This window comes from Podarcis gaigeae, assembly GCF_964106915.1.
Source record: "Podarcis gaigeae genome assembly, chromosome: 6".
NCBI lineage: Eukaryota > Metazoa > Chordata > Lepidosauria > Squamata > Lacertidae > Podarcis > Podarcis gaigeae.
Window position 1 is genome coordinate 29,116,746 of NC_139682.1, and position 13,903 is coordinate 29,130,648.

Sequence of the window (13,903 nt, forward strand, 5' to 3'; positions counted from 1 at the left end):
AATGTCTCATTTTAAAAGTAATGGCAGATAATCTACTGTCCTTTGAGATATATATTCCATTCCCAATTCAACCACCCGGCTACATCCATATCTGATGCTGTATTTAAGAGCACAAGAATAGCCTGCTGGATAAGGTCAATGGATCATCAAGTCTAGCATCCTGTTTTCACATGCCTAGGTGAAAGCCCAAAACCAGAACCTGTGCGCAACATTGCTCTTTCCTTCTGTGACTCCCAGCAGCAGGAAACATGCAGCCAGTTATGTAATTCTCCCACAATGGACCATGAGGCGAATAGTGTGTTTTTTGGCAGATCAACTGCAGCAGAACAGAAACAGTACTGCATGTGGCGAATACAGGGCAGAAGAGTAAACGAGTCTCAGCTCCCTAGCCGTCAGCAGACGAAAAGGCTGAATGTAGAGATGCAACAATGAGCATCTAATAGGGGGCTTCCAGAAAGAGTTGTGGGGTAATGGCAAAAGCACATTCTCCAAAAGCACACATAATTCAGGGTCCAAAAGAAGTTATAGTATTAGGAAACGAGAAACCCACCACCACCACCACCAATGTGTCTTCTGAAAAGGAATCTCAGAGGAGCGAAAGGAGAAGTGGCGTCAGGACTACTTTCTGAAAAAAGGGTAATATACTCTGGATGGAAGTTCTTGGTGCTAATCATTCAGGGCTTTTAAATATTGCAATTTAATGAGTAGCATAGTGTTTTCATGATTGGATTAGGAAAAATGCATCTAGCACGCCCAGGAGTTTCATTGCCTAAGACACTTATAGGTCGGGACACCCCCTTTTTCCGTTGCAGAGAAGGGTAGGTGGTTGTCTGGTCAGTCCTGCATCTGAGCCTTTGTTTGTCAGTCCTTGCCAGCTTATCCATAGATTTTGGCAGCTCCTGAGAAACAAAATGGAGGCAAACTGGGGAAAGTTCATTTTCCATCATTCTTTTATTATTTCCTAGCAAGACCAGTTCTCCTTTAAAGGATAGTTTATAAGCTGTCATTATCTTAATCACATTTAGAAATTTCCTCTAAAAAGCTCTATTTCTATCATAAGCTATCTACATGTGTTTTCACCCCCCACCTCATTTTCCCAACAACATCCATTGCTTGATCTCACAGTTCTCTTTTGCCTCAAAGGAGTGATATTCCAGTTTGAAAGTCTACTATAATGAGCTTCTTTAGCTTTTAGAGTTACACATGAGGAACCAAGGAAGTCCATTATACCATATAACACTCCAACAGTCTTCCTTCTCCCATCAGGGATAATACCTCCTTGACAGCTGTTCTCTTTTGAATTTTTTTAAAAATGCTATACATTGTGAAAGCTCCCAATATCAGTACAGTACTTGAAAATTTAATTTATTGTTTAAATTATTGTTTTGCCATTCGGATGTAGCACAAAGACTGAGTCGAAAGAACTTCTATAAAAATAATTGTGGTAAATTTATCCAGTTATGCATCTCCATACCAATACTACTACTAATAATAAGAGTAATAATAATTTATTTATACCTCGCCCATCTGGCTGGGTTTCCTCAGCCACTCTGGGCAGCTCCCAAAAGAATATTAAAAACACTATAAAACATCAAACATTAAAAACTTCCCTAAACAGGGCTGCCTTCAGATGTCTTCTAAATGTTGTTTATTTCCTTGACATCTGATGGGAGGGCATTCCACAGGGCGAGCGCCACTACCGAGAAGGCCCTCTGCCTGGTTTTCTGTAACCTCACTTCCGGGAACCGCCAGAAGGCCCTCGGAGCTGGACCTCAGTGTCCAGGCTGAATGATGGAGTGGAGACGCTCCTTCAGGTATACTGAAAGAGCCATTAAGAAGCCATTTTAACTACATCTATAACTCTTATCCCCTTCAGCTTCCCTTGCCTCCCAAAGCCTCACCTCAAAATACTGAGGCAAAAGCAGATGTTGAGGGACATAACCTTTCCCTTGTTTTTGCAATAACTCCAGCTACGGTGTTCCCCATTCTAGGGTTCCTCTGATACCGCTTTCTCTTCTCTCTGGCTGTGTGGTCCTAGTCAATCAGGAATTATGAAATGAGTAAGATAACATCAGGCCACTTTATAACCCATCAAAGTTGGCCATGTTGAATGATCACTGCAGGTCCAGATTTAGCTTTGCAGAATCTTCATTAAGGGCAAATGAATCATCATTGCTCTTACCGTAAGAAAGAAAATGGATACTCATATTGCCCCAGGCAACCAGGTGACAGTTGCTGCTTGTAGTCTCATGTCCTATCCTTGCAGTGAAGGGCCGGGAGAAAGAGAATGCCACTCAGTTGTAAATGTGGGTTCCCTGTGTTCTGGCACTGCGTGACTTGAACGCAGCCAATGAAACTTTCACAGTGAAGTATGACGAAAATGAATTATCTGAATTATCTCGGCAGCTTTCTCAGCCTTGTTCTGCTGTGGCGACTTCATTCTCAGGGGCGCTGACTTATAAAAAATATTGGGGGGGCGGGGGCCCATACCGACTTATAAAAAATATTGGGGGGGCCCAAGACCTCCAAACTGCTGCTGCTGGGGGAACGAAAGGGGCGAGCCCCGGGCTGCCCCGACCTTAAGTGAACCTGTGAGGGCCCGCCCTTTGTGGCAGCCGATTGGCTGCCGCCGTGGGCGGTGAATATTAATGAGCTAGGGGGAATCCCTGCTTCTCGCGGGGCTGATGCCAGCCCCGCGAGATTGTTGATGGGTCGAGAGCCCGCAACCCCACCCCCTCTCTAGATCGGGAGTGGCTTTGTTTTAACTCATTACTGAATGTATTTTAAAAGGTAACTATCGTCAAACAAGGAAAATAAAAAATACAAAGCATAATATAACTAATAATTTTCTTAAATTATTGGGGGGGCAGAGCCCCCCAAACGAATTTTTGAGGGGGTTTGGGCCCCCTCAGGCCCCATGGAGTCGGCGCCTATGTTCATTCTACGATGTCTATCCCCATAGCACATCATAGGAAGACATCAAACGTTCAGTTGTCTAGGCAACGTGAGGACATGTTCTCAAACTTCTGGTGTTGCTCTGTGAGAGCAGCCAATGATACTGCTACAGCGAAACAGGGAACACGTCCTCACATTGCCTAGGCAACCAGGTGATTCTCTCTCTCTTCTTATGCTGCACAGTGGTGGTTTCATTGCCCACTCTGGCTGTGTAGCGCTATAAAACAGGAAGCATCACACAGCTGCCTAAGCAATACAACAGTGCACTCTGCTCCCCTGTTCCCACACAGTGAGTGAACACTGGCTTTGAACTTCCTTGACACATCACTTGGAGTGTTAAAACATTGCTTAAACCTCATTTAAAAGGGTATGGAAATTCAGTTTTGTACCTTTGTGCCTTGGTGTTTTCAGAGGCAGTTCTTTTGTTGATGTTTAACACACTTTGGCTCCTTTGAAAGAGCAGCCACTGAGCTGGTTTTCAGCACAGCCCATTTTATCAATTCCAATAATACAGCCAGGTTTCTATATATGTGGTGCTGATCATGTCTCCAGATATGCTGGACTTGATGTTCCACCAGCACTAGACAGAGGTGGAAGGTGTTATGTGCTGAGTTGAATAGGATCCAAAATGCAGCAGTCTGATTGGTCCTAGAACAATAGGATTCGGAATGGAGCTGTCCGATTGGGCCTAGAACAATAGGATCCAGAATGCAGCAGTTTGATTGGTCCACAAGAGCCACCCAATCCAGCTCCAGGTGGAAGTGCATACGCAACCTGATTGGCCTACAGGAGAATCCCGGAATTAGCCAATCACGTGTGACCCATTGTGTAAATAATGTATACAAAGCAGACATTCTGGCGGAACTTCCATTCCTCCTCACCACTATGAGCTGAATAAAGAGCATGAAATCTACTCTTGACTCTGAGTATATTTCAGTGGCGACGAAGGTGGGATTCAAACCCACGGGTGCATATTTCAGAAACCATGCTGTGGTTTTCAGCAACTGGTATTCAAAAACATTACTGCTTCCTACTGTGGAAGCAGAGCATAGCTATCATGTCTAATAGCCATTAATAGCCGTTTCCTCCATGAATTTGTCCAGGCCTCTTTTTAGAAACCATCCAAGTTGGTAGCCATTCCTGCTTCCTGCAGCAGAAAGTTCCAAAGTTTAACTCCATGCTGTGTGAAAAACTGCTTTCTTTTATCTGCCTTGAATCATTTGACATTCAGCATAATTCGATGTCCATAAGCTCTAGTCTTATGTGAAAGGGATAAAAACTTTTCTCTATACACTCCCCCCCACTCACCTTTCTGAACTAATTTCCTCATAGGAGAGTCACTCCAGTTGCCCCTTTCTGATCCGCTTCCTTTCTGCGGTGAGGTCACCAGAACTGTACACAGTAGTCTATACACAGTTGTGCCAAAGATTTGTATAGCAGCATTATGGTGGAATCTATAGACACATAAAAAAGTTCTGAAAATGCTTTTTTTTAAGTGTGTTTTTTTAAATACATTGAATTTTCCATGAGGCTCACCATCGCCATCTAGTGTCACATTGCACTTAAAACACACTTAAAATGTTGGTTTTTTTGCAGTTGTACAGCTGAGTCCAGTGGTAGTTTTATGTTCAGCTGTACTGTGTGCAAAATTAACATGGTGCACTCTTCTGCACCACTGCAGAGACGTGAAATACTTGTTAAACTGCAAAAAATTGGAAAGGTATTCTGTACCTTCCAGGATTAATTCAGAGTCAGTGATAAAGCGCCTGATAATCTCAATTGGTTCAAGGCAGAGACGGTTATTTAGGTGGTGAGAAACACCTTCTTAATTGTGGGTGCCAGCAAGTAAGAGAAAGATAGAATTCTATTAATGCAGAGCTTATAACACAATCATAGTTTTATCTCCTTTTCTCACTTTACTGGTTATTGTTCTAATAGGTTCCATCATGTGCAACATTAGCATAAATTGATACTGTGGAGATTTATTCATTTGAATGTGTTTACTCATTTAGGAGCCTGGTTCTTATTGGGCTTGTTGTAACAGTACAGCAGTGTATTTTATTTATCTCTTTATTCATTTATCAGATGTTTATAGAAATGGCCATCCCAAATTACAAAACCAGCAGGCTTCATGCACACAGTAAATGTGTCCCTTTGACAGCTTTATTTGGTAATTTTTCTCTGTTAAGTGCAGTTTTTATTTCACTTGACTTTCCAAAGGGCAGAACCAAGGTTATTAAGCAGGGGGAATTGTCAGCTGTCCCCATATTGAAGCTACATCTTTAGGCTTCCTCTCATTCCCATTAGGCCAAGACAGACTCTTGCAGTCATATTGCCTAATTGTCACATTCAGTCACACTGTCTAGAAACTGTCATGACTGCAAAACTAGAGCCAGATTCCTGCTTTTTGTTAACTAGTAAAAGGGCTTAGAAGTACGATTTTCAAATTCATGACTACGCACACACACACAAACTCATACATGCACAGACACACACAGTAAGGGCAAAGGCCTTCTCAAAATGGCTTACAAAACAAAATAGATTATAGCAAAACACATGCACAAACACAGGGGGGGGGGCAAAGGCCTTCTCAACAAAATTTTGTTGTTGTTTAGTCGTTTAGTCATGTCCGACTCTTCATGAACCCATGGACCAGAGCACACCAGGCACTCCTGTCTTCCACTGCCTCCTGCAGTTTGGTCAAACTCATGCTGGTACCTTCGAGAACACTGTCCAACCATCTCGTCCTCTGTCGTCCCCTTCTCCTTGTGCCCTCAATCTAGTAAAACACACTCCATAAATAAGGCCACCCCTCATTTTTGGTGCTAAATTCAACATGCCCTACAGTCCTCCAAATTGTAAATACAGTGGTACCTTGGTTCTTGAACATAATCCATTCTGGCAGTCCGTTTGACTCCTGAAACTGTTCGAACACCAAGGCAGGGCTTCCGACTGGCTGCAGGAGCTTCCTGCACTCAAGCAGAAGCCGTGTCAGACGTTCAGCTTCCAAAAAACGCTTGCAAACTGGAACCCTTACTTCTGGGTTTGCGGCATTTGGGAGCCAATTTGTTCAACAACTAAGCCATTCGAGAACCAAGGTACCACTGTAAAAGAGAGATAAAGAAACCAATCTTCAGCAAAGATGTCCTATGAGATTTCTCCTCTTGCCAGTCTACATCATTGTGTAAGTTTGTCACCAGGCCTAGATACCATATAAAAGTATCATCATACTATCTACAGAAGGCACAAGCCTGAATTCAAAGGGCTGGGAGAACAAAATGCATCAAGATGGTGCCTGAAGATATCTGGTATAGGCATCTGGTGCGCATTCTGGGGAAATAACATTCCATAATGGCATCACCACCAGAAAGGATTACAGTATCATCTTTGATATTGTACCTTCTTTCAGCCATAGCTCTCCTATAAAATGCAAATTGTGAGTTCCGTCATAGAGATGGCTGAATCTGTCAATCTCAGTTTTTCTTGGTTTCTCATTCTCCCAATTTTAAGTTCAATTAAGGTGGAACCATTTGCACATCGGTTTTCAGGGGAAATGTATATTTAAAAGCCCTTAAGAAAATTTCCAGCATCTTAATGGGTAGCTCTCCTAATAATCCTATTTTTGTAGGCATTTTGCCTAATATATCAATTTTTGCAAACACTTTTTCCTATTATACTATCTTTCTGTATGCTATTTTCACTGATATATGCATTTCAATACACACTTTCCCTAATATATAAATTTATGTACACTTTTTCTGGCTGGGGGAGGGCATCACAAAATAATTTGAAAAGGTGTGGATTTTGAAGGATAGATGTGTTTCACTTTCCATATCATTTCAGGAAGCGCAAATTACATAGGCTTGCATTAGAATGCACACTGAACCACATTTTTCTTCCCGCCCCATCCCTACACCTTCACAAGAGTATTGATGATAAAGATTGCCAAACCCTTTACAAATGTAATATGCTATATTGACAAATACATATTCTCCTCCAAGGTCAATACATTCCCCCCCCCCCCAGTTGACGCTCCCAACACAATTCTTCCAACAGGTATTTCTGAGTCAGCTTTTCTTGTGAGAAAACCTCTTGTCTACCTAAGGAAAGGGGTGTTTCAAACACCTGCTTAATTTAGCATCCATCTCCTCTTTGCGGCTACGTGACACAGGTTATTTACTCAGCCTGCATGACTACATCTGCCAGTTGCCCTTTAAAGAAGCACAATTCTTCTATTCCTTGAGGGCCTTTCTCTATCTCTAAGCATATCCCAACTCCTTTTTTGATCTGGTCCGAATCCTATTAGCTCTGATGCTTTTACAATGCATGAGACGCACCAGGGGCTTGCTTAACACTTGTTTGTGAGTCTTTCTGGCTCTCTGGCAATGCATTCAATTAGGCTCGACATCTCTTTGCTTTAGCAGCATTAATTGTTTTGCACTGTACTTTGGCGGTTCAGGCACACCCTAAATTTCCCCAGAGAATTTTTAATCATTTTCCCTGCTCTGCAGTTGCCCGTTTCCTCCTCTCTTTGCATGAAGACTTGTCATCACCCATCATGCCTTTTGTCTTCTTTCTAGTCCTATCAGTCATCACGTTGCTGTCATCAGCTTGCGATCCACCCTGTGTCATTATTTACCACCAATTAATTAGCAGTCCTCTCAAGCATGCAGCTCAGGGAAATTTGCACATCCTTTTCCCTATAGATTTAACCTTTCCTTTCTGGCTCAGTTCCTTCAGTGAGCCACTTCCAGGGTTCCCCAATGATTTATCTGAGTTTTAATATGATAGATGTGAGTAACAAAAACACTGTGAGCTGTTACTTGCAGCCAACTTTGCCAGGTAATACTAAAAACAGTTACACCTGCTAGATGTGGATGGGATCACTATGAGACATTCTTGTTGACCAGACATTCAGTTCTTAACTGGGGTCATGTGGTATGATGATCCTGGCTGTTTTTATATTCATTTTTTAGTAGAGTGGGTAGGAGTCTGTTGTTTTGTTTTGTTTTTAGTAAATAATGCTCTTTTATTTCTTTTGATATTTCTTTTAAACTCTTATGTGTGTGTTTTTCAGTTACAGTGGTACCTCAGAAGTCAAACTGAATCCGTTCCAGAATTCTGTTCGACTTCCAAAACATTTGGAAACCAAGGCGCAGCTTCCAATCGGAAGCTGTGGAAGTCGTGTTGGATGTTCGGGTTGCAAAGAACATTTGAAAACCGGAACAATCACTTCCGGTTTTTGATCATTCGGGAGCCAAAACATTAGACTCCCAATGCGTTTGAAAACCAAGGTATGACTGTATGTCCTACTTTAAGATATGCTTTGTAGTAAGCACGTAGTTACAAGAAAGGAGATTCCGACTAAACATCAGAAATAACTTTCCAACAGTAAGAGCAGTTCGACAGTAGAACAAATTCCCTTGGAAGGTTGTGGACTCTCCTTCCTTGAAGGTTTTTAAGCTGAGGTTGGATGGCCATCTGTCATTGATGCTTTAGCTGAGATGCCTGCATTTCGGGAGCTTGGATTAGATGACCCTCAGGTCCCTTCCAACGCTACAGTTCTATGAGTCTAAGCCACTCGTGAATGTTAACAACAACAACAATAATAAATTATCATGAAGAAGAGCAGCTAAGTTATCTGTGTGTTGGTGGAACATCAACATAGTGGATCTATGTCAGTTGCAGGTCTTTTTTTCCAGATGGAACTTGCCAGAACCCAGTTCTGGCACCTCTCAGGTGGGTGCCATTGGCATTCTAAGAGAAAAACGGAGGCATTCATAGTGAGTTCCGGCACCTCATTTTCTAGAAAAATAGCACTGGTCAGTTGTAACTGCATTTATAGGTGAGCAGATTCCCTCTGTTCCTCTATGTAGCTGTCTCTTATTCCAACAACCCTTTGGTGGGTGGGAAGTGAAAGCTGACCTTTTCTCTTCCTATCTTGGTCAGAACAAAATATGTCTCACCAAATATGCTTTTCAAGAGATGCTCTCATCAATGCCATAGAAGCTTCGCCATTGTTGTTGTGCACATGTCAAGCAGATATGGCTTCAAACTGTATAACAATTTACAGGGGGTGGGTTGTGTGTGTCCTAGTTGTGCATACTATCTCATTGCAGACCCACTGACAGTGACCTCTGCCCCAGGGAACGAAAGCCTAGAAAGAGAAAGGTGTAATGAACTGGACAAGGCAACATTCTGGGGTTAAAAACTTGGCTACAACTTTATTGATTGCAGATGTAGGTAGGTTTTTGGTTCAGGCCTTGGATTTATATCCATTTCCAGCCTCCACATGGAGGGCAGATGCTTGAACAGAGTCATGCCTGGGATTGTAAGACATCCTCAAGATGTGGGTCTACCAAGGTGCCCCACCCCAGGATGCTGCTGGAAGCTCTATGGGCCATCTGCCCTATACTTGGCTTCTGGATAGAGGCTTCCATCTAGACCCCTCTAATGGGGTGCCCTGAGATCACACCTGCTTGAGGAAGGGGTGATGTACTAGCTACCATAGAAATTTCAGAGGGGGCGCTTTTGTTGAAATTCTCTGACATCCCTATTTGAAACCTTAGTTGAAGGCCAGTTTGGGGATACCACAGCCTCCTTTTCCTGTTAGAATGTAAAGTTTAAAAATTCACTTCCATGGCCCATCATTCCAACCACAGTCATTTTTCTAGCAGTACATACTCTAGTAAAAAATAGCATATATTCTGTTTGCACTGCACACTGCCATAAAATAAATGTGCTTTATTTTGGCTCTTTGTTTCCCCATTCCTCTTTTTACTTCTACTCAGTTTCTTGCTTTTATCTTAGACTTTTAAAAATGGACCCTGCCTATAAAAATTCACTGTATAGATTATCCATTTTTCAAAAGAGTGCACTTGACATTATGTGAGAAGAGAATTCAGAAGGAATATATATAACTTTAATCGCGCAAGCAGCAAAAATGCTTCCTCCAGAGAGTTACACACAGTTCACTAAGAACAAACAAAGCTGAACCACTGAATCATAAGCCCTCAGCTTAATTATAGGCATACAGGGCTATGATAGAATAAAGATTATACCACTATCATACAGATTCCATGGTGAGCATCCGGCTCAGACAAGAGGTTATTGGCTGAAGATGAAGTAATCCTTCAAGGAGAAGCCAGTTATTATTATTATTTTTTAAGATGCTGGGAAACTTATTGCAATTTCAGTGTCTCAGTCCCATTTTGACCTGAACATAAGGACTTTTATGAGGAGAGGAATGCCTAGGATTGTAGCCAACTAAATTTGGCTGAGAGTAGACCCATTGAAATTAATGCACCTAAATTAGTCACGTCCATTAACTTCCATAATTCTACTCTGAGTAGAACTAGCATTGCAGACAACCCATAGTAACCAATAGAGGTGAAAACGATGGATAGATACATCAGGTTAGAAATGACACGATTTAAAATGGTTTAGCACAACAGTGAATTTTGTAATTAGTGGAATAACTGACAGCTCTGAAATATTTGGATCATTCTTACTGTCTAGAAAGAAGAAGGAGAAATCATAGGGCTATTGTTTTTCTACCCTAGTCTATGTGTCCATGTGTTCCTTTGGGAGAAAGGGCAAGGTATAAATTTAATTAGCAAATAAAAAAATAAAATAAAGATATGCTCCTCCTGTCAGACAACCTAACTATGGCTGCAATCAACTTCTGCACAGCTATGACCAGGATTGCACTGTAAATTTTGCTTACATGCACAGGAGACAATAGCCATATTCCGGGTTTCTCTCCAGTGTGAGTGGAGCAGGGTTATGGCCCCGACATCATGCAAGTGCCAATCCCACCCCCAAAGCTCCACACATTGAGCAAAGAGGTTCCTACATCTGCACAGCTGCTCAAATGTAGCCAGTCCTCATAATCAGGACTTAGTTACAGGTAGGTAGCTGTGCTGGTCTGTCATAGTCGCAACAAAATAAAAAAATTCCTTCCAAGGAATTAGAGACCAACTAAGTTTATTATTGGTATGAGCTCTTGGTAAGGTTGATGGACTTCCATTTCATGTGGTGCCTTCCATAGTTCTAGTTACAGGTAGGTAGCCATGTTGGTCTGTCGTAAAGGTAAAGGGATCCCTGACCATTAGGTCCAGTCGTGGCCAACTCTTGGGTTGCGGCGCTTATCTCGCTTTATTGGCCGAGGGAGCTGGTGTACAGCTTCCGGGTCATGTGGCCAGCATGACTAAGCCGCTTCTGGCAAACCAGAGCAGTGCACGGAAATGTCATTTACCTTCCCGCCGGAGTGGTACCTATTTATCTACTTGCACTTAGACGTGCTTTCGAACTGCTAGGTTGGCAGGAACAGGAACCGAACAATGGGAGCTCACCCCGTCACGGGGATTCGAACCGCGACCTTCTGATCAGCAAGTCCTAGGCTCTGTGGTTTAACCCACAGCGCCACCTGCATCCCATTGGTCTGTCGTAGTCAAAACAAAATAAAAAAATTCCTTCCAGTAGCACCTTAGAGACCAACTAATTATATCAACTAATCAGGACCTCTGTGTGATTAGGGGGTTCTGATCTCGCGGAGTGACTATGTGCGAGCTGCTCATGCAGATGTGCCCTTTTACAAAGTTTAGTGTTCAATGCACTTATGTCACAATCAACATGGGATGTGACTATGGTGCAAAGGCAGAAGGTACAGCCTTCTCGTTCCTTCCTCCACATGCTACATGGTGGCATCACATTAATAGGGCAGCTGCCTACAATGGATGTACACAAGCAGGCGGAGAAGAAATGGAATGTCCTAGATTCCTAAAGCATGGCAAAGTATTGCAGAATGCCAGCCATATTGATTTCAAGTGACAAACTGACAATTCATCTAAAGGTTCCTTACAACCTACCTCAAATCACTCCCTCAGCTCCAGCCAGATCAACTGCTGCAGCAAGTAAGTTTTTGAGAGGCTATTATTTATCTAGTCATTCAATAGCTTTGGAGACTGTTCAGGGAGCTCCCTGGAGGGTTTTTGGAAGGCACACAAGCAGGCAGGCAGTTCCCATTTCAGAGTTGCCTGAGACTATGAAGCTATGTTGTATATTATGCCTGTAAATCCCATCAGCCTGTTCCTTGATTAACAACAGCATTGCTCTGTGCTTTTAAAGCACTGAATTAAAGTGTGTGTGTGTTTTAAAAAATACCATGAATAACTATGGGAAGTACAAGGGTTCTAAATTTTGCAATTTATTGTTACAAGGTCATAAATCATTAGATTCTTGCATTATGTCCCTTTCCCATTGATTCAGCACCATGGAGAATGCACATATTGTACTGCGCTAGCATTCCAGCTGCATATGGAAGTGACTGGGAAGGATGTGGGCCATATTGGTGCAATTGCCATATATCAATGTTGAATCTTCTTCCTATGCATATTCCTAACCCTGATCCTGCTACGAACACAAGTAGTAGCTAGCGTTGCATTTGCCTAATGTACTTTCTGAGTCCACATTATACAAAAAGCTATAAAGCCATTCTTTTAAAAAATGCAATCATTGTATCATTATAGGCGAATCATAATAGTACTAAATATGGCGCTGTGATAAACTTACAATTTGACAACAATAATAACTGAGGTGAAGATATGACTGAATTCATTTTACATATTTACCTAAATATTTTAGCCTGTCTTTCAGGCCAGGCAAGCAGACCCCTTAGGTGAGCCACTATCACTAAAAATGAGCAATAAAAGACAACATACAAAAATGCAATTCAAAATATAAAAATACCCTGAAGATGACCTCTCTGGAACCAGAAGCCCAGTGGCAAATATCCCCTTTGGGCGGAAGATGCTTGAGAGTGTGGTGGCAGATTAGCTTCAGGCATTCTTGGAGGAAACTGATAACTGGACCCAATTCAGTCAGGTTTCAGGCCCAATTATGATATTGAAACCTTGACGACATTTTTCAGGAAAGTGACATACCCCTCAACTGTCAGGACAAGTGCTTTTCGGGGTCCAGAATCTCGTGCGGCACCCCAAAACTTGTGTTTTGGGGCATGATGCTCTTTCATGAGAGCAGACTTGTACCAAGGCACCAGATTTAAAATGATTGTGTAGTATCCTTCATAATATTAGGGCAGAATGCCTTCAGACATAGAAAGTGCTGCTATACAGATCTGCAAGTGATTCATGAATCTATCTGGTGATGCTTCTTAGTAACATCCAAAGGGAAACAAGCCTGCAGAGGAAGTGCATAAAATAAGGCCGTCACATGTCTCCACCAAAGGTTTTCCTATCGGACATTGCAAAGAAGCAGCTTAGCACATCCAGCTAATGGTTCTTGCAATATGCAGCATGGTATATTGGACTTCACATCTTTATAGACCAATGGCTTGACCAATGCTCTTTCCTAGATAATGGAAGATTTTAGTTAGCAAATCACTCAGTAGTTACATACACCATGAATTATTATTTCATGCTTACTTGTTGTTTTCGTCAAAGCTTTCCCCTCATGCTCTCTTCAATAGACTTCTTCATACAATTATTTTCAGCCTCTTGATATTAATACAATTTTGATGTGACCTGTATTTCCCATCACTGCTTTGATCAAACTGCCCCCCCCCCCATTTCTTTTTTTAATAGAATAGATTTTGCAGTGTTTGGAACCGTTCAAGAGAGGGTCTTTTTTAGTTCACCCTCTGAACCTTTAGCTTTCCTATCTTCTTTCATAGCACGGAAAAATGGCATGTTTAATTTAAGAAGGTTATCTGTCAAAAATTATACCTTGAGGCAGCAGTAGGCTGGGGGGGATGTGTTTGCAAATAATAGTTCTTGCTGTGAGAAACAAATGCACAGGAAATGCATATTTCTGCTGAATCTGGACCCTGAACAAATCAAAGGAGGCTGACACCTGCCCCTGCCTAGCAGCGCATTTAGCAAGGCTTCCCTGGGTGTTCTTGATGGCTAAAACATCCCATTGCACAAGC